This window comes from Sebastes umbrosus, chromosome 21 (genome assembly GCF_015220745.1).
Source record: "Sebastes umbrosus isolate fSebUmb1 chromosome 21, fSebUmb1.pri, whole genome shotgun sequence".
Taxonomy (NCBI): domain Eukaryota; kingdom Metazoa; phylum Chordata; class Actinopteri; order Perciformes; family Sebastidae; genus Sebastes; species Sebastes umbrosus.
Genome location: NC_051289.1, coordinates 27044608 through 27066229, shown reverse-complemented (window position 1 = coordinate 27066229; position 21622 = coordinate 27044608). Strand labels below are relative to the sequence as shown.

The 21622-nt window shown below is 45.3% G+C and overlaps 25 non-coding genes across 25 annotated transcripts; 12 read left to right on the top strand and 13 right to left on the bottom strand.

Annotated features, from left to right (window-relative positions):
* Window positions 1–3336: 3336 nt before the first annotated feature.
* LOC119481064 lies at window positions 3337–3455 on the bottom strand. The gene has a single exon (XR_005205104.1). It is a non-coding gene; the product is annotated as a 5S ribosomal RNA (ribosomal RNA).
* Window positions 3456–4200: 745 nt separating this feature from the next.
* Window positions 4201–4319, top strand: LOC119481039. Its single transcript, XR_005205081.1, has one exon. It is a non-coding gene; the product is annotated as a 5S ribosomal RNA (ribosomal RNA).
* A 502-nt stretch (window positions 4320–4821) lies between these two features.
* On the bottom strand, window positions 4822–4940 carry LOC119481063. The gene has a single exon (XR_005205103.1). It is a non-coding gene; the product is annotated as a 5S ribosomal RNA (ribosomal RNA).
* Window positions 4941–5685: 745 nt separating this feature from the next.
* Window positions 5686–5804, top strand: LOC119481038. Its single transcript, XR_005205080.1, has one exon. It is a non-coding gene; the product is annotated as a 5S ribosomal RNA (ribosomal RNA).
* Window positions 5805–6306: 502 nt separating this feature from the next.
* On the bottom strand, window positions 6307–6425 carry LOC119481062. The gene has a single exon (XR_005205102.1). It is a non-coding gene; the product is annotated as a 5S ribosomal RNA (ribosomal RNA).
* A 745-nt stretch (window positions 6426–7170) lies between these two features.
* On the top strand, window positions 7171–7289 carry LOC119481037. Its single transcript, XR_005205079.1, has one exon. It is a non-coding gene; the product is annotated as a 5S ribosomal RNA (ribosomal RNA).
* A 502-nt stretch (window positions 7290–7791) lies between these two features.
* On the bottom strand, window positions 7792–7910 carry LOC119481061. The gene has a single exon (XR_005205101.1). It is a non-coding gene; the product is annotated as a 5S ribosomal RNA (ribosomal RNA).
* Window positions 7911–8604: 694 nt separating this feature from the next.
* LOC119481036 lies at window positions 8605–8723 on the top strand. The gene has a single exon (XR_005205078.1). It is a non-coding gene; the product is annotated as a 5S ribosomal RNA (ribosomal RNA).
* Window positions 8724–9225: 502 nt separating this feature from the next.
* Window positions 9226–9344, bottom strand: LOC119481060. The gene has a single exon (XR_005205100.1). It is a non-coding gene; the product is annotated as a 5S ribosomal RNA (ribosomal RNA).
* A 745-nt stretch (window positions 9345–10089) lies between these two features.
* Window positions 10090–10208, top strand: LOC119481035. The gene has a single exon (XR_005205077.1). It is a non-coding gene; the product is annotated as a 5S ribosomal RNA (ribosomal RNA).
* Window positions 10209–10711: 503 nt separating this feature from the next.
* Window positions 10712–10830, bottom strand: LOC119481059. Its single transcript, XR_005205099.1, has one exon. It is a non-coding gene; the product is annotated as a 5S ribosomal RNA (ribosomal RNA).
* A 745-nt stretch (window positions 10831–11575) lies between these two features.
* On the top strand, window positions 11576–11694 carry LOC119481034. Its single transcript, XR_005205076.1, has one exon. It is a non-coding gene; the product is annotated as a 5S ribosomal RNA (ribosomal RNA).
* A 502-nt stretch (window positions 11695–12196) lies between these two features.
* On the bottom strand, window positions 12197–12315 carry LOC119481057. The gene has a single exon (XR_005205098.1). It is a non-coding gene; the product is annotated as a 5S ribosomal RNA (ribosomal RNA).
* A 745-nt stretch (window positions 12316–13060) lies between these two features.
* On the top strand, window positions 13061–13179 carry LOC119481032. The gene has a single exon (XR_005205074.1). It is a non-coding gene; the product is annotated as a 5S ribosomal RNA (ribosomal RNA).
* A 502-nt stretch (window positions 13180–13681) lies between these two features.
* On the bottom strand, window positions 13682–13800 carry LOC119481055. Its single transcript, XR_005205096.1, has one exon. It is a non-coding gene; the product is annotated as a 5S ribosomal RNA (ribosomal RNA).
* Window positions 13801–14545: 745 nt separating this feature from the next.
* LOC119481031 lies at window positions 14546–14664 on the top strand. Its single transcript, XR_005205073.1, has one exon. It is a non-coding gene; the product is annotated as a 5S ribosomal RNA (ribosomal RNA).
* Window positions 14665–15166: 502 nt separating this feature from the next.
* Window positions 15167–15285, bottom strand: LOC119481054. The gene has a single exon (XR_005205095.1). It is a non-coding gene; the product is annotated as a 5S ribosomal RNA (ribosomal RNA).
* A 745-nt stretch (window positions 15286–16030) lies between these two features.
* On the top strand, window positions 16031–16149 carry LOC119481030. Its single transcript, XR_005205072.1, has one exon. It is a non-coding gene; the product is annotated as a 5S ribosomal RNA (ribosomal RNA).
* A 502-nt stretch (window positions 16150–16651) lies between these two features.
* Window positions 16652–16770, bottom strand: LOC119481053. The gene has a single exon (XR_005205094.1). It is a non-coding gene; the product is annotated as a 5S ribosomal RNA (ribosomal RNA).
* A 745-nt stretch (window positions 16771–17515) lies between these two features.
* On the top strand, window positions 17516–17634 carry LOC119481029. The gene has a single exon (XR_005205071.1). It is a non-coding gene; the product is annotated as a 5S ribosomal RNA (ribosomal RNA).
* Window positions 17635–18136: 502 nt separating this feature from the next.
* On the bottom strand, window positions 18137–18255 carry LOC119481052. Its single transcript, XR_005205093.1, has one exon. It is a non-coding gene; the product is annotated as a 5S ribosomal RNA (ribosomal RNA).
* Window positions 18256–19000: 745 nt separating this feature from the next.
* On the top strand, window positions 19001–19119 carry LOC119481028. The gene has a single exon (XR_005205070.1). It is a non-coding gene; the product is annotated as a 5S ribosomal RNA (ribosomal RNA).
* Window positions 19120–19621: 502 nt separating this feature from the next.
* LOC119481051 lies at window positions 19622–19740 on the bottom strand. Its single transcript, XR_005205092.1, has one exon. It is a non-coding gene; the product is annotated as a 5S ribosomal RNA (ribosomal RNA).
* A 745-nt stretch (window positions 19741–20485) lies between these two features.
* Window positions 20486–20604, top strand: LOC119481027. Its single transcript, XR_005205069.1, has one exon. It is a non-coding gene; the product is annotated as a 5S ribosomal RNA (ribosomal RNA).
* A 502-nt stretch (window positions 20605–21106) lies between these two features.
* LOC119481050 lies at window positions 21107–21225 on the bottom strand. Its single transcript, XR_005205091.1, has one exon. It is a non-coding gene; the product is annotated as a 5S ribosomal RNA (ribosomal RNA).
* Between the last annotated feature and the right edge of the window lie 397 nt (window positions 21226–21622).

Here is a 21622-nt window from a genome sequence, read left to right as displayed (position 1 = left end):
TGCTCCTCCATGTCACTCCAGAATGTCATTCCAGAATTTAACTCCAGAATGTCACTCCTCCATGTCCCTCCTCCATGTCAATCCTCTATGTAGATCCTCCATATAAGTCCTCCTTGTCACTCCTCAATGTCGATACCTCCATGTCACTCCAGAATGTCCCTCCAGAAAGTCACTCCATCATGTCACTCCTCCATGAACCTCCTCCATGTCACTCCTCCATGTCGATCCTCTATTTCACACCTCCATGTCGCCACTCCATGTCACTCCTCCCTGTTTCAATGTCCCTCCTCCATGTCGATCCTCCATGTCGATCTTCCATGTTGCACCTCCTTTTCACTCCCTCCATGTCTTCCATGTCACTCCCCTATGTACCTCCTCCATGTAGCTACTCCGTGTAGATCCTTCATGTTACTCCTCTATGTCAATCCTCCAAATGTCTCATCAATGTCACTCCAGAATATCAGTCCAGAATGTCGCTCCTCCATGTCACTCCTACCTGTCTTCCATGTCATTCCTCCATTGTCGTTCCTCCATGTCGATCTTCCATGTCGATCCTCCATGTCGCTCCTCCTTGTTACTCCTTCATGTTGCTCCTCCTTGTCACTCCTCCATGTTGATCCTCCATGTTATTCCTCCATTTCACTCCTCCATGTCGCTCCTCCATGTCACTCCAGAATGTCACTCCAAAATTTAACTCCAGAATGTGACTCCTCCATGTCCCTCCTCCATTCTATTCCAGAATGTCACTCCAGAATTTATCTCCAGATTGTCAATCCTCCATGTCAGTCCTAATTGTCGATCCTCCATGTCAGTCCTCCATGTCGCTCCTCAATGTTGCTCCTCCACGTCGCTCCTCCATGTCGATCTTCCATGTCGATCTTCCATGTCAAGCATGTCACTCCTCCATGTCCGTCCTCCATGTCAATCTTCCATGTCGATCCTCCATGTCACTCCTCCATGTCAATCACCCATGTCAGTCCTCCATGTCACTACTCCATGTCACTCCTTCATGTCACTCCTCCATGTCGATCCTCCATGTCACTCCTCCTTGTTACTTCTTCATGTCACTCCTCCTTGTCACTACTCCAAGTCACTACTCAATGTCTATCCTCCATGTCACTCCTCCATCTCACTCCTTCCTGTTGATCCTCCTTGTCAGTCCTCCTTGTCAATCCTCCATGTGACTGCTCAATGTCGCTCCTCCAATGTCGATCCTCCATGTCACTCCTCCTTGTTACTCCTCCATGTCACTCTAGAATGTTGCTCCTCCATGCCATTCCAGAATTTCACTCCAGAATTTCACTCCAGAATGTCACTCCTCCATGTCCCTCCTCTATGTCAGTCCTCCATGTCCCTCTTCCATGTCGATCCTCCATGTCACTGCTCCATGTCGCTCCTCCATGTCGCCCCTAATTGCTCATCCATATCACTCCACCATGTCACTTCTAGAATGTTGCTCCTCCATGTCACTCCAGAAGTCACTCAAGAATTTAACTCCAGAATGTCACTCCTCCATGTACCTCCTCCATGTCAATCGTATATGTCCATCCTCCATATCACTCCTCCACGTCACTCCAGAATGTTCATCCAGAATGTCACTCTGGAATGTAACTCCTCCATATCCCTCCTCCATATGACTCCTCCATGTCGATGTTCAATTTAACACCTCCATTTTGCTCCTACATGTCACTCCTCCGTCTCCTATGTCACTCCTCCATGTCGATCCTCCATGTCACTCCTCCATGTCACTGCTCCATATCGATCGTCGATCGTCCATGTTGATCCTCCATGTTGCTACACCATGTCACTCTTCCATGTCTTCCATGTCAATCCCCCATGTCGCTCCTCAATGTCACTCCAGAATGTTGCTCCTCCATGTCACTCCAGAATGTCACTCATCCATGTCACTCAGAATGTCGCTCCTCCATGTCCCTCCAGAATGTCATTCCTCAATGTCAGTCCTCTAAGTCGATCCGTAATGTTGCTCCTCATGTAGCTCCTACATGAAACTCTTCTATGTTTCTCCTCCATGTCACTCCTCCATCTCGATCCTCCATTTCGCTCCTCGATTTCACTTCTCCATGTCACTCCAGAATGTCGCTCCTCCATGTCACTCCAGAATTTCACTTCAGAAATTAACTCCAGAATGTTACTCCTCCATGTCCCTCCTCCATGTCGCTCCTCCATGTCACTCCAGAATGTCACTCCTCCATGTCCCTCCTCCATGTCACTCCTCCATGTCGATCCTCTATATCACTCCTACAGTCGCTCCTCCATCTCACTTCTCCCTTTCTTCCACTCACACCTCTATGTAACTCCTCCATGTCAATCCTCCATGTCACTCCTCCATGTCATCCGCCATGTCGCTCCTCCATGTTGCTCCTCCTTGTTACTACTCCATGTCGCTACATGTCTTCCATGTCACTCCAGAATGTCGCTCCCCATGTCTTTCCAGAATGTCGCTCCTCCTTGTCCCTCCAGAATGTAATTCCTCCATGTCAGTCCGCCAAATCGCTCCGTGATGTTGCTCCTTATGTAGCTCCTCCATGTAACTCTTCTATGTTTCTCCTCCATGTCACTCCTCCATCTCGATCCTCCATTTCGCTCCTCCATTTCACTCCTCCATGTCACTCCAGAATGTCGCTCCTCCTAGTCACTCCCCCATGTTTATCCTCCATGTCGCTCCTCCTTGCTCCTCCATATCACTCCTCTATGTAGCTCCTCCATGTCGATCCTCCATGTCACTCCTCCATGTCGATCCTCAATGTCTCTCCATGTCACTCCTCCATGTCACTCCAGAATGTCGCTCCAAAATGCTACTCCTCCAGATGCCTCCTCCATGTCACTGCTCCATGTCGATCCTCTATTTCGCTCCTCCATGTCATTCCTTCCTGTCTTCCACGTCACTACTCCATGTAACTCCTCCATGTCAATCCTACATGTCACTCCTCCATGTCACTCCACCATGTCACTCCTCCATGTAGAACTTTCATGTCACTCCTCCATGTCACTGCTCCATGTCGATCCTCCATTTCGATCCTCCATGTTGCTTCACCATGTCACTCCTCCATGTCTTCCATGTCACTCCCCCATGTACCTCCTCCATGTAGATCCTTCATGTTACTCCTCTATGTCAAACCTCCATGTCGCTCCTCCATGTCACTCCTCCGTGTCGCTCCTCCTTGTCACTCCTCCATGTCACTACTCAATGTCGATACCTCCATGTCACTCCAGAATGTCCCTCCTGAAAGTATCCGGAGTCAAGCTGCTCTGATTTTCAAAGTCTCCACCGGAGAAGCAGCGGCGCCCTCTGCTGCTTGTAAAGAGAAGTGAAAAAGCTTACAGCACCTGGTATTCCCAGGCGGCCTCCCATCCAAGTACTGACCAGGCCCGACCCTGCTTAGCTTCCGAGATCAGACGAGATCGGGCGTGTTCAGGGTGGTATGGCCGTAAGCAACAGCACTGGTGACGAGATCGGGCGTGTTCAGGGTGGTATGGCCGTAAGCAACAGCACTGGTGACGAGATCGGGCGTGTTCAGGGTGGTATGGCCGTAAGCAACAGCACTGGTGACGAGATCGGGCGTGTTCAGGGTGGTATGGCCGTGAGCAACAGCACTGGTGACAAAACGGCCCTTTATACATGTCAATCACTGCCACCGTGAACGCCTGTGTGCATTGCTGTCCATAGGGACATTAGCATATTTCCAGAAGTTCTGGGCAAGGAGCTCTGATTACAGTGACACATGAATGATACACACTATCTATGACAGAGGTGAGATTGTAACTGAGCTGCTTGGATGCAGGTTTGAGGGGCTTTTTGCAATTTTATGCTACTTTATACTTTATTTTACAGGGATAGTTTGGAGTTTTTACTCCACTACGTTTGTGATTGTTATTGCGACTTTGTCGATTTAGATTTGACATTTAAAACGTGATTGTTTCATAAAACATGGCGCAGTATGATACTTGAAAATGCTGCTTACACAGCAATACATCAGTGATAATAATCCAATAATATTTTTATAACATAGCCTGTAACAATGTAACAACGACAGAGTTTGTAACAAAGGCCCTTTTTGTCATTATAGTGAGAATATTTGTTTGTGTTCCTGACAATCTGCAGCTGCTACCTGTATAGACAGAATACGAAAACTTTGTGTTACAGCATCTTTAAATGGCCTTTTTGTTTCTGCAAATGTTGCTTACGGCCATACCACCCTGAACACGCCCGATCTCGTCTGATCTCGGAAGCCAAGCAGGGTCGGGCCTGGTCAGTACTTGGATGGGAGACCGCCTGGGAATACCAGGTGCTGTAAGCTTTTTCGCTTCTCTTTTACAAACAGCGGAGGGCGCTGCTGCTTCTTCGTTGGACACTGGCAGGCGCCGATGAAAATCAATGGAATGGTGTACACACAATGTCAATGCTTTTCAAATATTTTTTAAAGAGCAGATCACGAGTTACAAGTGTATATCATTATATCATAAACGAATTAGAAGCTGATCAATTTCACTCGGAAAAAAACCAAACCTTTATTGAAGTTTATTGGACAGCATACAGTGGAAAGAAAGGTGAAGATATACATCGCTCAGAAACGACACGTCAGTTTTCAACTTTTTTTCAAAAGCATGCAGAAGTGATTCAAACTGAAGTAATGGCCGTTACTCTTTGGTGACAGCACACTAGCATCAGGACAAAGCGTTGAAAATGTGGGAGAAAGAAAAATGCTGAAATTCAACATCCGGAGTCAAGCTGCTCTGATTTTCAAAGTCTCCACCGGAGAAGCAGCGGCGCCCTCTGCTGCTTGTAAAGAGAAGTGAAAAAGCTTACAGCACCTGGTATTCCCAGGCGGCCTCCCATCCAAGTACTGACCAGGCCCGACCCTGCTTAGCTTCCGAGATCAGACGAGATCGGGCGTGTTCAGGGTGGTATGGCCGTAAGCAACAGCACTGGTGACGAGATCGGGCGTGTTCAGGGTGGTATGGCCGTAAGCAACAGCACTGGTGACGAGATCGGGCGTGTTCAGGGTGGTATGGCCGTAAGCAACAGCACTGGTGACGAGGTCGGGCGTGTTCAGGGTGGTATGGCCGTGAGCAACAGCACTGGTGACAAAACGGCCCTTTATACATGTCAATCACTGCCACCGTGAACGCCTGTGTGCATTGCTGTCCATAGGGACATTAGCATATTTCCAGAAGTTCTGGGCAAGGAGCTCTGATTACAGTGACACATGAATGATACACACTATCTATGACAGAGGTGAGATTGTAACTGAGCTGCTTGGATGCAGGTTTGAGGGGCTTTTTGCAATTTTATGCTACTTTATACTTTATTTTACAGGGATAGTTTGGAGTTTTTACTCCACTACGTTTGTGATTGTTATTGCGACTTTGTCGATTTAGATTTGACATTTAAAACGTGATTGTTTCATAAAACATGGCGCAGTATGATACTTGAAAATGCTGCTTACACAGCAATACATCAGTGATAATAATCCAATAATATTTTTATAACATAGCCTGTAACAATGTAACAACGACAGAGTTTGTAACAAAGGCCCTTTTTGTCATTATAGTGAGAATATGTGTTTGTGTTCCTGACAATCTGCAGCTGCTACCTGTATAGACAGAATACGAAAACTTTGTGTTACAGCATCTTTAAATGGCCTTTTTGTTTCTGCAAATGTTGCTTACGGCCATACCACCCTGAACACGCCCGATCTCGTCTGATCTCGGAAGCCAAGCAGGGTCGGGCCTGGTCAGTACTTGGATGGGAGACCGCCTGGGAATACCAGGTGCTGTAAGCTTTTTCGCTTCTCTTTTACAAACAGCGGAGGGCGCTGCTGCTTCTTCGTTGGACACTGGCAGGCGCCGATGAAAATCAATGGAATGGTGTACACACAATGTCAATGCTTTTCAAATATTTTTTAAAGAGCAGATCACGAGTTACAAGTGTATATCATTATATCATAAACGAATTAGAAGCTGATCAATTTCACTCGGAAAAAAACCAAACCTTTATTGAAGTTTATTGGACAGCATACAGTGGAAAGAAAGGTGAAGATATACATCGCTCAGAAACGACACGTCAGTTTTCAACTTTTTTTCAAAAGCATGCAGAAGTGATTCAAACTGAAGTAATGGCCGTTACTCTTTGGTGACAGCACACTAGCATCAGGACAAAGCGTTGAAAATGTGGGAGAAAGAAAAATGCTGAAATTCAACATCCGGAGTCAAGCTGCTCTGATTTTCAAAGTCTCCACCGGAGAAGCAGCGGCGCCCTCTGCTGCTTGTAAAGAGAAGTGAAAAAGCTTACAGCACCTGGTATTCCCAGGCGGCCTCCCATCCAAGTACTGACCAGGCCCGACCCTGCTTAGCTTCCGAGATCAGACGAGATCGGGCGTGTTCAGGGTGGTATGGCCGTAAGCAACAGCACTGGTGACGAGATCGGGCGTGTTCAGGGTGGTATGGCCGTAAGCAACAGCACTGGTGACGAGATCGGGCGTGTTCAGGGTGGTATGGCCGTAAGCAACAGCACTGGTGACGAGGTCGGGCGTGTTCAGGGTGGTATGGCCGTGAGCAACAGCACTGGTGACAAAACGGCCCTTTATACATGTCAATCACTGCCACCGTGAACGCCTGTGTGCATTGCTGTCCATAGGGACATTAGCATATTTCCAGAAGTTCTGGGCAAGGAGCTCTGATTACAGTGACACATGAATGATACACACTATCTATGACAGAGGTGAGATTGTAACTGAGCTGCTTGGATGCAGGTTTGAGGGGCTTTTTGCAATTTTATGCTACTTTATACTTTATTTTACAGGGATAGTTTGGAGTTTTTACTCCACTACGTTTGTGATTGTTATTGCGACTTTGTCGATTTAGATTTGACATTTAAAACGTGATTGTTTCATAAAACATGGCGCAGTATGATACTTGAAAATGCTGCTTACACAGCAATACATCAGTGATAATAATCCAATAATATTTTTATAACATAGCCTGTAACAATGTAACAACGACAGAGTTTGTAACAAAGGCCCTTTTTGTCATTATAGTGAGAATATGTGTTTGTGTTCCTGACAATCTGCAGCTGCTACCTGTATAGACAGAATACGAAAACTTTGTGTTACAGCATCTTTAAATGGCCTTTTTGTTTCTGCAAATGTTGCTTACGGCCATACCACCCTGAACACGCCCGATCTCGTCTGATCTCGGAAGCCAAGCAGGGTCGGGCCTGGTCAGTACTTGGATGGGAGACCGCCTGGGAATACCAGGTGCTGTAAGCTTTTTCGCTTCTCTTTTACAAACAGCGGAGGGCGCTGCTGCTTCTTCGTTGGACACTGGCAGGCGCCGATGAAAATCAATGGAATGGTGTACACACAATGTCAATGCTTTTCAAATATTTTTTAAAGAGCAGATCACGAGTTACAAGTGTATATCATTATATCATAAACGAATTAGAAGCTGATCAATTTCACTCGGAAAAAAACCAAACCTTTATTGAAGTTTATTGGACAGCATACAGTGGAAAGAAAGGTGAAGATATACATCGCTCAGAAACGACACGTCAGTTTTCAACTTTTTTTCAAAAGCATGCAGAAGTGATTCAAACTGAAGTAATGGCCGTTACTCTTTGGTGACAGCACACTAGCATCAGGACAAAGCGTTGAAAATGTGGGAGAAAGAAAAATGCTGAAATTCAACATCCGGAGTCAAGCTGCTCTGATTTTCAAAGTCTCCACCGGAGAAGCAGCGGCGCCCTCTGCTGCTTGTAAAGAGAAGTGAAAAAGCTTACAGCACCTGGTATTCCCAGGCGGCCTCCCATCCAAGTACTGACCAGGCCCGACCCTGCTTAGCTTCCGAGATCAGACGAGATCGGGCGTGTTCAGGGTGGTATGGCCGTAAGCAACAGCACTGGTGACGAGATCGGGCGTGTTCAGGGTGGTATGGCCGTAAGCAACAGCACTGGTGACGAGGTCGGGCGTGTTCAGGGTGGTATGGCCGTGAGCAACAGCACTGGTGACAAAACGGCCCTTTATACATGTCAATCACTGCCACCGTGAACGCCTGTGTGCATTGCTGTCCATAGGGACATTAGCATATTTCCAGAAGTTCTGGGCAAGGAGCTCTGATTACAGTGACACATGAATGATACACACTATCTATGACAGAGGTGAGATTGTAACTGAGCTGCTTGGATGCAGGTTTGAGGGGCTTTTTGCAATTTTATGCTACTTTATACTTTATTTTACAGGGATAGTTTGGAGTTTTTACTCCACTACGTTTGTGATTGTTATTGCGACTTTGTCGATTTAGATTTGACATTTAAAACGTGATTGTTTCATAAAACATGGCGCAGTATGATACTTGAAAATGCTGCTTACACAGCAATACATCAGTGATAATAATCCAATAATATTTTTATAACATAGCCTGTAACAATGTAACAACGACAGAGTTTGTAACAAAGGCCCTTTTTGTCATTATAGTGAGAATATGTGTTTGTGTTCCTGACAATCTGCAGCTGCTACCTGTATAGACAGAATACGAAAACTTTGTGTTACAGCATCTTTAAATGGCCTTTTTGTTTCTGCAAATGTTGCTTACGGCCATACCACCCTGAACACGCCCGATCTCGTCTGATCTCGGAAGCCAAGCAGGGTCGGGCCTGGTCAGTACTTGGATGGGAGACCGCCTGGGAATACCAGGTGCTGTAAGCTTTTTCGCTTCTCTTTTACAAACAGCGGAGGGCGCTGCTGCTTCTTCGTTGGACACTGGCAGGCGCCGATGAAAATCAATGGAATGGTGTACACACAATGTCAATGCTTTTCAAATATTTTTTAAAGAGCAGATCACGAGTTACAAGTGTATATCATTATATCATAAACGAATTAGAAGCTGATCAATTTCACTCGGAAAAAAACCAAACCTTTATTGAAGTTTATTGGACAGCATACAGTGGAAAGAAAGGTGAAGATATACATCGCTCAGAAACGACACGTCAGTTTTCAACTTTTTTTCAAAAGCATGCAGAAGTGATTCAAACTGAAGTAATGGCCGTTACTCTTTGGTGACAGCACACTAGCATCAGGACAAAGCGTTGAAAATGTGGGAGAAAGAAAAATGCTGAAATTCAACATCCGGAGTCAAGCTGCTCTGATTTTCAAAGTCTCCACCGGAGAAGCAGCGGCGCCCTCTGCTGCTTGTAAAGAGAAGTGAAAAAGCTTACAGCACCTGGTATTCCCAGGCGGCCTCCCATCCAAGTACTGACCAGGCCCGACCCTGCTTAGCTTCCGAGATCAGACGAGATCGGGCGTGTTCAGGGTGGTATGGCCGTAAGCAACAGCACTGGTGACGAGATCGGGCGTGTTCAGGGTGGTATGGCCGTAAGCAACAGCACTGGTGACGAGATCGGGCGTGTTCAGGGTGGTATGGCCGTAAGCAACAGCACTGGTGACGAGGTCGGGCGTGTTCAGGGTGGTATGGCCGTGAGCAACAGCACTGGTGACAAAACGGCCCTTTATACATGTCAATCACTGCCACCGTGAACGCCTGTGTGCATTGCTGTCCATAGGGACATTAGCATATTTCCAGAAGTTCTGGGCAAGGAGCTCTGATTACAGTGACACATGAATGATACACACTATCTATGACAGAGGTGAGATTGTAACTGAGCTGCTTGGATGCAGGTTTGAGGGGCTTTTTGCAATTTTATGCTACTTTATACTTTATTTTACAGGGATAGTTTGGAGTTTTTACTCCACTACGTTTGTGATTGTTATTGCGACTTTGTCGATTTAGATTTGACATTTAAAACGTGATTGTTTCATAAAACATGGCGCAGTATGATACTTGAAAATGCTGCTTACACAGCAATACATCAGTGATAATAATCCAATAATATTTTTATAACATAGCCTGTAACAATGTAACAACGACAGAGTTTGTAACAAAGGCCCTTTTTGTCATTATAGTGAGAATATGTGTTTGTGTTCCTGACAATCTGCAGCTGCTACCTGTATAGACAGAATACGAAAACTTTGTGTTACAGCATCTTTAAATGGCCTTTTTGTTTCTGCAAATGTTGCTTACGGCCATACCACCCTGAACACGCCCGATCTCGTCTGATCTCGGAAGCCAAGCAGGGTCGGGCCTGGTCAGTACTTGGATGGGAGACCGCCTGGGAATACCAGGTGCTGTAAGCTTTTTCGCTTCTCTTTTACAAACAGCGGAGGGCGCTGCTGCTTCTTCGTTGGACACTGGCAGGCGCCGATGAAAATCAATGGAATGGTGTACACACAATGTCAATGCTTTTCAAATATTTTTTAAAGAGCAGATCACGAGTTACAAGTGTATATCATTATATCATAAACGAATTAGAAGCTGATCAATTTCACTCGTAAAAAAAACCAAACCTTTATTGAAGTTTATTGGACAGCATACAGTGGAAAGAAAGGTGAAGATATACATCGCTCAGAAACGACACGTCAGTTTTCAACTTTTTTTCAAAAGCATGCAGAAGTGATTCAAACTGAAGTAATGGCCGTTACTCTTTGGTGACAGCACACTAGCATCAGGACAAAGCGTTGAAAATGTGGGAGAAAGAAAAATGCTGAAATTCAACATCCGGAGTCAAGCTGCTCTGATTTTCAAAGTCTCCACCGGAGAAGCAGCGGCGCCCTCTGCTGCTTGTAAAGAGAAGTGAAAAAGCTTACAGCACCTGGTATTCCCAGGCGGCCTCCCATCCAAGTACTGACCAGGCCCGACCCTGCTTAGCTTCCGAGATCAGACGAGATCGGGCGTGTTCAGGGTGGTATGGCCGTAAGCAACAGCACTGGTGACGAGATCGGGCGTGTTCAGGGTGGTATGGCCGTAAGCAACAGCACTGGTGACGAGATCGGGCGTGTTCAGGGTGGTATGGCCGTAAGCAACAGCACTGGTGACGAGGTCGGGCGTGTTCAGGGTGGTATGGCCGTGAGCAACAGCACTGGTGACAAAACGGCCCTTTATACATGTCAATCACTGCCACCGTGAACGCCTGTGTGCATTGCTGTCCATAGGGACATTAGCATATTTCCAGAAGTTCTGGGCAAGGAGCTCTGATTACAGTGACACATGAATGATACACACTATCTATGACAGAGGTGAGATTGTAACTGAGCTGCTTGGATGCAGGTTTGAGGGGCTTTTTGCAATTTTATGCTACTTTATACTTTATTTTACAGGGATAGTTTGGAGTTTTTACTCCACTACGTTTGTGATTGTTATTGCGACTTTGTCGATTTAGATTTGACATTTAAAACGTGATTGTTTCATAAAACATGGCGCAGTATGATACTTGAAAATGCTGCTTACACAGCAATACATCAGTGATAATAATCCAATAATATTTTTATAACATAGCCTGTAACAATGTAACAACGACAGAGTTTGTAACAAAGGCCCTTTTTGTCATTATAGTGAGAATATGTGTTTGTGTTCCTGACAATCTGCAGCTGCTACCTGTATAGACAGAATACGAAAACTTTGTGTTACAGCATCTTTAAATGGCCTTTTTGTTTCTGCAAATGTTGCTTACGGCCATACCACCCTGAACACGCCCGATCTCGTCTGATCTCGGAAGCCAAGCAGGGTCGGGCCTGGTCAGTACTTGGATGGGAGACCGCCTGGGAATACCAGGTGCTGTAAGCTTTTTCGCTTCTCTTTTACAAACAGCGGAGGGCGCTGCTGCTTCTTCGTTGGACACTGGCAGGCGCCGATGAAAATCAATGGAATGGTGTACACACAATGTCAATGCTTTTCAAATATTTTTTAAAGAGCAGATCACGAGTTACAAGTGTATATCATTATATCATAAACGAATTAGAAGCTGATCAATTTCACTCGGAAAAAAACCAAACCTTTATTGAAGTTTATTGGACAGCATACAGTGGAAAGAAAGGTGAAGATATACATCGCTCAGAAACGACACGTCAGTTTTCAACTTTTTTTCAAAAGCATGCAGAAGTGATTCAAACTGAAGTAATGGCCGTTACTCTTTGGTGACAGCACACTAGCATCAGGACAAAGCGTTGAAAATGTGGGAGAAAGAAAAATGCTGAAATTCAACATCCGGAGTCAAGCTGCTCTGATTTTCAAAGTCTCCACCGGAGAAGCAGCGGCGCCCTCTGCTGCTTGTAAAGAGAAGTGAAAAAGCTTACAGCACCTGGTATTCCCAGGCGGCCTCCCATCCAAGTACTGACCAGGCCCGACCCTGCTTAGCTTCCGAGATCAGACGAGATCGGGCGTGTTCAGGGTGGTATGGCCGTAAGCAACAGCACTGGTGACGAGATCGGGCGTGTTCAGGGTGGTATGGCCGTAAGCAACAGCACTGGTGACGAGATCGGGCGTGTTCAGGGTGGTATGGCCGTAAGCAACAGCACTGGTGACGAGGTCGGGCGTGTTCAGGGTGGTATGGCCGTGAGCAACAGCACTGGTGACAAAACGGCCCTTTATACATGTCAATCACTGCCACCGTGAACGCCTGTGTGCATTGCTGTCCATAGGGACATTAGCATATTTCCAGAAGTTCTGGGCAAGGAGCTCTGATTACAGTGACACATGAATGATACACACTATCTATGACAGAGGTGAGATTGTAACTGAGCTGCTTGGATGCAGGTTTGAGGGGCTTTTTGCAATTTTATGCTACTTTATACTTTATTTTACAGGGATAGTTTGGAGTTTTTACTCCACTACGTTTGTGATTGTTATTGCGACTTTGTCGATTTAGATTTGACATTTAAAACGTGATTGTTTCATAAAACATGGCGCAGTATGATACTTGAAAATGCTGCTTACACAGCAATACATCAGTGATAATAATCCAATAATATTTTTATAACATAGCCTGTAACAATGTAACAACGACAGAGTTTGTAACAAAGGCCCTTTTTGTCATTATAGTGAGAATATGTGTTTGTGTTCCTGACAATCTGCAGCTGCTACCTGTATAGACAGAATACGAAAACTTTGTGTTACAGCATCTTTAAATGGCCTTTTTGTTTCTGCAAATGTTGCTTACGGCCATACCACCCTGAACACGCCCGATCTCGTCTGATCTCGGAAGCCAAGCAGGGTCGGGCCTGGTCAGTACTTGGATGGGAGACCGCCTGGGAATACCAGGTGCTGTAAGCTTTTTCGCTTCTCTTTTACAAACAGCGGAGGGCGCTGCTGCTTCTTCGTTGGACACTGGCAGGCGCCGATGAAAATCAATGGAATGGTGTACACACAATGTCAATGCTTTTCAAATATTTTTTAAAGAGCAGATCACGAGTTACAAGTGTATATCATTATATCATAAACGAATTAGAAGCTGATCAATTTCACTCGGAAAAAAACCAAACCTTTATTGAAGTTTATTGGACAGCATACAGTGGAAAGAAAGGTGAAGATATACATCGCTCAGAAACGACACGTCAGTTTTCAACTTTTTTTCAAAAGCATGCAGAAGTGATTCAAACTGAAGTAATGGCCGTTACTCTTTGGTGACAGCACACTAGCATCAGGACAAAGCGTTGAAAATGTGGGAGAAAGAAAAATGCTGAAATTCAACATCCGGAGTCAAGCTGCTCTGATTTTCAAAGTCTCCACCGGAGAAGCAGCGGCGCCCTCTGCTGCTTGTAAAGAGAAGTGAAAAAGCTTACAGCACCTGGTATTCCCAGGCGGCCTCCCATCCAAGTACTGACCAGGCCCGACCCTGCTTAGCTTCCGAGATCAGACGAGATCGGGCGTGTTCAGGGTGGTATGGCCGTAAGCAACAGCACTGGTGACGAGATCGGGCGTGTTCAGGGTGGTATGGCCGTAAGCAACAGCACTGGTGACGAGATCGGGCGTGTTCAGGGTGGTATGGCCGTAAGCAACAGCACTGGTGACGAGGTCGGGCGTGTTCAGGGTGGTATGGCCGTGAGCAACAGCACTGGTGACAAAACGGCCCTTTATACATGTCAATCACTGCCACCGTGAACGCCTGTGTGCATTGCTGTCCATAGGGACATTAGCATATTTCCAGAAGTTCTGGGCAAGGAGCTCTGATTACAGTGACACATGAATGATACACACTATCTATGACAGAGGTGAGATTGTAACTGAGCTGCTTGGATGCAGGTTTGAGGGGCTTTTTGCAATTTTATGCTACTTTATACTTTATTTTACAGGGATAGTTTGGAGTTTTTACTCCACTACGTTTGTGATTGTTATTGCGACTTTGTCGATTTAGATTTGACATTTAAAACGTGATTGTTTCATAAAACATGGCGCAGTATGATACTTGAAAATGCTGCTTACACAGCAATACATCAGTGATAATAATCCAATAATATTTTTATAACATAGCCTGTAACAATGTAACAACGACAGAGTTTGTAACAAAGGCCCTTTTTGTCATTATAGTGAGAATATGTGTTTGTGTTCCTGACAATCTGCAGCTGCTACCTGTATAGACAGAATACGAAAACTTTGTGTTACAGCATCTTTAAATGGCCTTTTTGTTTCTGCAAATGTTGCTTACGGCCATACCACCCTGAACACGCCCGATCTCGTCTGATCTCGGAAGCCAAGCAGGGTCGGGCCTGGTCAGTACTTGGATGGGAGACCGCCTGGGAATACCAGGTGCTGTAAGCTTTTTCGCTTCTCTTTTACAAACAGCGGAGGGCGCTGCTGCTTCTTCGTTGGACACTGGCAGGCGCCGATGAAAATCAATGGAATGGTGTACACACAATGTCAATGCTTTTCAAATATTTTTTAAAGAGCAGATCACGAGTTACAAGTGTATATCATTATATCATAAACGAATTAGAAGCTGATCAATTTCACTCGGAAAAAAACCAAACCTTTATTGAAGTTTATTGGACAGCATACAGTGGAAAGAAAGGTGAAGATATACATCGCTCAGAAACGACACGTCAGTTTTCAACTTTTTTTCAAAAGCATGCAGAAGTGATTCAAACTGAAGTAATGGCCGTTACTCTTTGGTGACAGCACACTAGCATCAGGACAAAGCGTTGAAAATGTGGGAGAAAGAAAAATGCTGAAATTCAACATCCGGAGTCAAGCTGCTCTGATTTTCAAAGTCTCCACCGGAGAAGCAGCGGCGCCCTCTGCTGCTTGTAAAGAGAAGTGAAAAAGCTTACAGCACCTGGTATTCCCAGGCGGCCTCCCATCCAAGTACTGACCAGGCCCGACCCTGCTTAGCTTCCGAGATCAGACGAGATCGGGCGTGTTCAGGGTGGTATGGCCGTAAGCAACAGCACTGGTGACGAGATCGGGCGTGTTCAGGGTGGTATGGCCGTAAGCAACAGCACTGGTGACGAGATCGGGCGTGTTCAGGGTGGTATGGCCGTAAGCAACAGCACTGGTGACGAGGTCGGGCGTGTTCAGGGTGGTATGGCCGTGAGCAACAGCACTGGTGACAAAACGGCCCTTTATACATGTCAATCACTGCCACCGTGAACGCCTGTGTGCATTGCTGTCCATAGGGACATTAGCATATTTCCAGAAGTTCTGGGCAAGGAGCTCTGATTACAGTGACACATGAATGATACACACTATCTATGACAGAGGTGAGATTGTAACTGAGCTGCTTGGATGCAGGTTTGAGGGGCTTTTTGCAATTTTATGCTACTTTATACTTTATTTTACAGGGATAGTTTGGAGTTTTTACTCCACTACGTTTGTGATTGTTATTGCGACTTTGTCGATTTAGATTTGACATTTAAAACGTGATTGTTTCATAAAACATGGCGCAGTATGATACTTGAAAATGCTGCTTACACAGCAATACATCAGTGATAATAATCCAATAATATTTTTATAACATAGCCTGTAACAATGTAACAACGACAGAGTTTGTAACAAAGGCCCTTTTTGTCATTATAGTGAGAATATGTGTTTGTGTTCCTGACAATCTGCAGCTGCTACCTGTATAGACAGAATACGAAAACTTTGTGTTACAGCATCTTTAAATGGCCTTTTTGTTTCTGCAAATGTTGCTTACGGCCATACCACCCTGAACACGCCCGATCTCGTCTGATCTCGGAAGCCAAGCAGGGTCGGGCCTGGTCAGTACTTGGATGGGAGACCGCCTGGGAATACCAGGTGCTGTAAGCTTTTTCGCTTCTCTTTTACAAACAGCGGAGGGCGCTGCTGCTTCTTCGTTGGACACTGGCAGGCGCCGATGAAAATCAATGGAATGGTGTACACACAATGTCAATGCTTTTCAAATATTTTTTAAAGAGCAGATCACGAGTTACAAGTGTATATCATTATATCATAAACGAATTAGAAGCTGATCAATTTCACTCGGAAAAAAACCAAACCTTTATTGAAGTTTATTGGACAGCATACAGTGGAAAGAAAGGTGAAGATATACATCGCTCAGAAACGACACGTCAGTTTTCAACTTTTTTTCAAAAGCATGCAGAAGTGATTCAAACTGAAGTAATGGCCGTTACTCTTTGGTGACAGCACACTAGCATCAGGACAAAGCGTTGAAAATGTGGGAGAAAGAAAAATGCTGAAATTCAACATCCGGAGTCAAGCTGCTCTGATTTTCAAAGTCTCCACCGGAGAAGCAGCGGCGCCCTCTGCTGCTTGTAAAGAGAAGTGAAAAAGCTTACAGCACCTGGTATTCCCAGGCGGCCTCCCATCCAAGTACTGACCAGGCCCGACCCTGCTTAGCTTCCGAGATCAGACGAGATCGGGCGTGTTCAGGGTGGTATGGCCGTAAGCAACAGCACTGGTGACGAGATCGGGCGTGTTCAGGGTGGTATGGCCGTAAGCAACAGCACTGGTGACGAGATCGGGCGTGTTCAGGGTGGTATGGCCGTAAGCAACAGCACTGGTGACGAGGTCGGGCGTGTTCAGGGTGGTATGGCCGTGAGCAACAGCACTGGTGACAAAACGGCCCTTTATACATGTCAATCACTGCCACCGTGAACGCCTGTGTGCATTGCTGTCCATAGGGACATTAGCATATTTCCAGAAGTTCTGGGCAAGGAGCTCTGATTACAGTGACACATGAATGATACACACTATCTATGACAGAGGTGAGATTGTAACTGAGCTGCTTGGATGCAGGTTTGAGGGGCTTTTTGCAATTTTATGCTACTTTATACTTTATTTTACAGGGATAGTTTGGAGTTTTTACTCCACTACGTTTGTGATTGTTATTGCGACTTTGTCGATTTAGATTTGACATTTAAAACGTGATTGTTTCATAAAACATGGCGCAGTATGATACTTGAAAATGCTGCTTACACAGCAATACATCAGTGATAATAATCCAATAATATTTTTATAACATAGCCTGTAACAATGTAACAACGACAGAGTTTGTAACAAAGGCCCTTTTTGTCATTATAGTGAGAATATGTGTTTGTGTTCCTGACAATCTGCAGCTGCTACCTGTATAGACAGAATACGAAAACTTTGTGTTACAGCATCTTTAAATGGCCTTTTTGTTTCTGCAAATGTTGCTTACGGCCATACCACCCTGAACACGCCCGATCTCGTCTGATCTCGGAAGCCAAGCAGGGTCGGGCCTGGTCAGTACTTGGATGGGAGACCGCCTGGGAATACCAGGTGCTGTAAGCTTTTTCGCTTCTCTTTTACAAACAGCGGAGGGCGCTGCTGCTTCTTCGTTGGACACTGGCAGGCGCCGATGAAAATCAATGGAATGGTGTACACACAATGTCAATGCTTTTCAAATATTTTTTAAAGAGCAGATCACGAGTTACAAGTGTATATCATTATATCATAAACGAATTAGAAGCTGATCAATTTCACTCGGAAAAAAACCAAACCTTTATTGAAGTTTATTGGACAGCATACAGTGGAAAGAAAGGTGAAGATATACATCGCTCAGAAACGACACGTCAGTTTTCAACTTTTTTTCAAAAGCATGCAGAAGTGATTCAAACTGAAGTAATGGCCGTTACTCTTTGGTGACAGCACACTAGCATCAGGACAAAGCGTTGAAAATGTGGGAGAAAGAAAAATGCTGAAATTCAACATCCGGAGTCAAGCTGCTCTGATTTTCAAAGTCTCCACCGGAGAAGCAGCGGCGCCCTCTGCTGCTTGTAAAGAGAAGTGAAAAAGCTTACAGCACCTGGTATTCCCAGGCGGCCTCCCATCCAAGTACTGACCAGGCCCGACCCTGCTTAGCTTCCGAGATCAGACGAGATCGGGCGTGTTCAGGGTGGTATGGCCGTAAGCAACAGCACTGGTGACGAGATCGGGCGTGTTCAGGGTGGTATGGCCGTAAGCAACAGCACTGGTGACGAGATCGGGCGTGTTCAGGGTGGTATGGCCGTAAGCAACAGCACTGGTGACGAGGTCGGGCGTGTTCAGGGTGGTATGGCCGTGAGCAACAGCACTGGTGACAAAACGGCCCTTTATACATGTCAATCACTGCCACCGTGAACGCCTGTGTGCATTGCTGTCCATAGGGACATTAGCATATTTCCAGAAGTTCTGGGCAAGGAGCTCTGATTACAGTGACACATGAATGATACACACTATCTATGACAGAGGTGAGATTGTAACTGAGCTGCTTGGATGCAGGTTTGAGGGGCTTTTTGCAATTTTATGCTACTTTATACTTTATTTTACAGGGATAGTTTGGAGTTTTTACTCCACTACGTTTGTGATTGTTATTGCGACTTTGTCGATTTAGATTTGACATTTAAAACGTGATTGTTTCATAAAACATGGCGCAGTATGATACTTGAAAATGCTGCTTACACAGCAATACATCAGTGATAATAATCCAATAATATTTTTATAACATAGCCTGTAACAATGTAACAACGACAGAGTTTGTAACAAAGGCCCTTTTTGTCATTATAGTGAGAATATGTGTTTGTGTTCCTGACAATCTGCAGCTGCTACCTGTATAGACAGAATACGAAAACTTTGTGTTACAGCATCTTTAAATGGCCTTTTTGTTTCTGCAAATGTTGCTTACGGCCATACCACCCTGAACACGCCCGATCTCGTCTGATCTCGGAAGCCAAGCAGGGTCGGGCCTGGTCAGTACTTGGATGGGAGACCGCCTGGGAATACCAGGTGCTGTAAGCTTTTTCGCTTCTCTTTTACAAACAGCGGAGGGCGCTGCTGCTTCTTCGTTGGACACTGGCAGGCGCCGATGAAAATCAATGGAATGGTGTACACACAATGTCAATGCTTTTCAAATATTTTTTAAAGAGCAGATCACGAGTTACAAGTGTATATCATTATATCATAAACGAATTAGAAGCTGATCAATTTCACTCGGAAAAAAACCAAACCTTTATTGAAGTTTATTGGACAGCATACAGTGGAAAGAAAGGTGAAGATATACATCGCTCAGAAACGACACGTCAGTTTTCAACTTTTTTTCAAAAGCATGCAGAAGTGATTCAAACTGAAGTAATGGCCGTTACTCTTTGGTGACAGCACACTAGCATCAGGACAAAGCGTTGAAAATGTGGGAGAAAGAAAAATGCTGAAATTCAACATCCGGAGTCAAGCTGCTCTGATTTTCAAAGTCTCCACCGGAGAAGCAGCGGCGCCCTCTGCTGCTTGTAAAGAGAAGTGAAAAAGCTTACAGCACCTGGTATTCCCAGGCGGCCTCCCATCCAAGTACTGACCAGGCCCGACCCTGCTTAGCTTCCGAGATCAGACGAGATCGGGCGTGTTCAGGGTGGTATGGCCGTAAGCAACAGCACTGGTGACGAGATCGGGCGTGTTCAGGGTGGTATGGCCGTAAGCAACAGCACTGGTGACGAGATCGGGCGTGTTCAGGGTGGTATGGCCGTAAGCAACAGCACTGGTGACGAGGTCGGGCGTGTTCAGGGTGGTATGGCCGTGAGCAACAGCACTGGTGACAAAACGGCCCTTTATACATGTCAATCACTGCCACCGTGAACGCCTGTGTGCATTGCTGTCCATAGGGACATTAGCATATTTCCAGAAGTTCTGGGCAAGGAGCTCTGATTACAGTGACACATGAATGATACACACTATCTATGACAGAGGTGAGATTGTAACTGAGCTGCTTGGATGCAGGTTTGAGGGGCTTTTTGCAATTTTATGCTACTTTATACTTTATTTTACAGGGATAGTTTGGAGTTTTTACTCCACTACGTTTGTGATTGTTATTGCGACTTTGTCGATTTAGATTTGACATTTAAAACGTGATTGTTTCATAAAACATGGCGCAGTATGATACTTGAAAATGCTGCTTACACAGCAATACATCAGTGATAATAATCCAATAATATTTTTATAACATAGCCTGTAACAATGTAACAACGACAGAGTTTGTAACAAAGGCCCTTTTTGTCATTATAGTGAGAATATGTGTTTGTGTTCCTGACAATCTGCAGCTGCTACCTGTATAGACAGAATACGAAAACTTTGTGTTACAGCATCTTTAAATGGCCTTTTTGTTTCTGCAAATGTTGCTTACGGCCATACCACCCTGAACACGCCCGATCTCGTCTGATCTCGGAAGCCAAGCAGGGTCGGGCCTGGTCAGTACTTGGATGGGAGACCGCCTGGGAATACCAGGTGCTGTAAGCTTTTTCGCTTCTCTTTTACAAACAGCGGAGGGCGCTGCTGCTTCTTCGTTGGACACTGGCAGGCGCCGATGAAAATCAATGGAATGGTGTACACACAATGTCAATGCTTTTCAAATATTTTTTAAAGAGCAGATCACGAGTTACAAGTGTATATCATTATATCATAAACGAATTAGAAGCTGATCAATTTCACTCGGAAAAAAACCAAACCTTTATTGAAGTTTATTGGACAGCATACAGTGGAAAGAAAGGTGAAGATATACATCGCTCAGAAACGACACGTCAGTTTTCAACTTTTTTTCAAAAGCATGCAGAAGTGATTCAAACTGAAGTAATGGCCGTTACTCTTTGGTGACAGCACACTAGCATCAGGACAAAGCGTTGAAAATGTGGGAGAAAGAAAAATGCTGAAATTCAACATCCGGAGTCAAGCTGCTCTGATTTTCAAAGTCTCCACCGGAGAAGCAGCGGCGCCCTCTGCTGCTTGTAAAGAGAAGTGAAAAAGCTTACAGCACCTGGTATTCCCAGGCGGCCTCCCATCCAAGTACTGACCAGGCCCGACCCTGCTTAGCTTCCGAGATCAGACGAGATCGGGCGTGTTCAGGGTGGTATGGCCGTAAGCAACAGCACTGGTGACGAGATCGGGCGTGTTCAGGGTGGTATGGCCGTAAGCAACAGCACTGGTGACGAGATCGGGCGTGTTCAGGGTGGTATGGCCGTAAGCAACAGCACTGGTGACGAGGTCGGGCGTGTTCAGGGTGGTATGGCCGTGAGCAACAGCACTGGTGACAAAACGGCCCTTTATACATGTCAATCACTGCCACCGTGAACGCCTGTGTGCATTGCTGTCCATAGGGACATTAGCATATTTCCAGAAGTTCTGGGCAAGGAGCTCTGATTACAGTGACACATGAATGATACACACTATCTATGACAGAGGTGAGATTGTAACTGAGCTGCTTGGATGCAGGTTTGAGGGGCTTTTTGCAATTTTATGCTACTTTATACTTTATTTTACA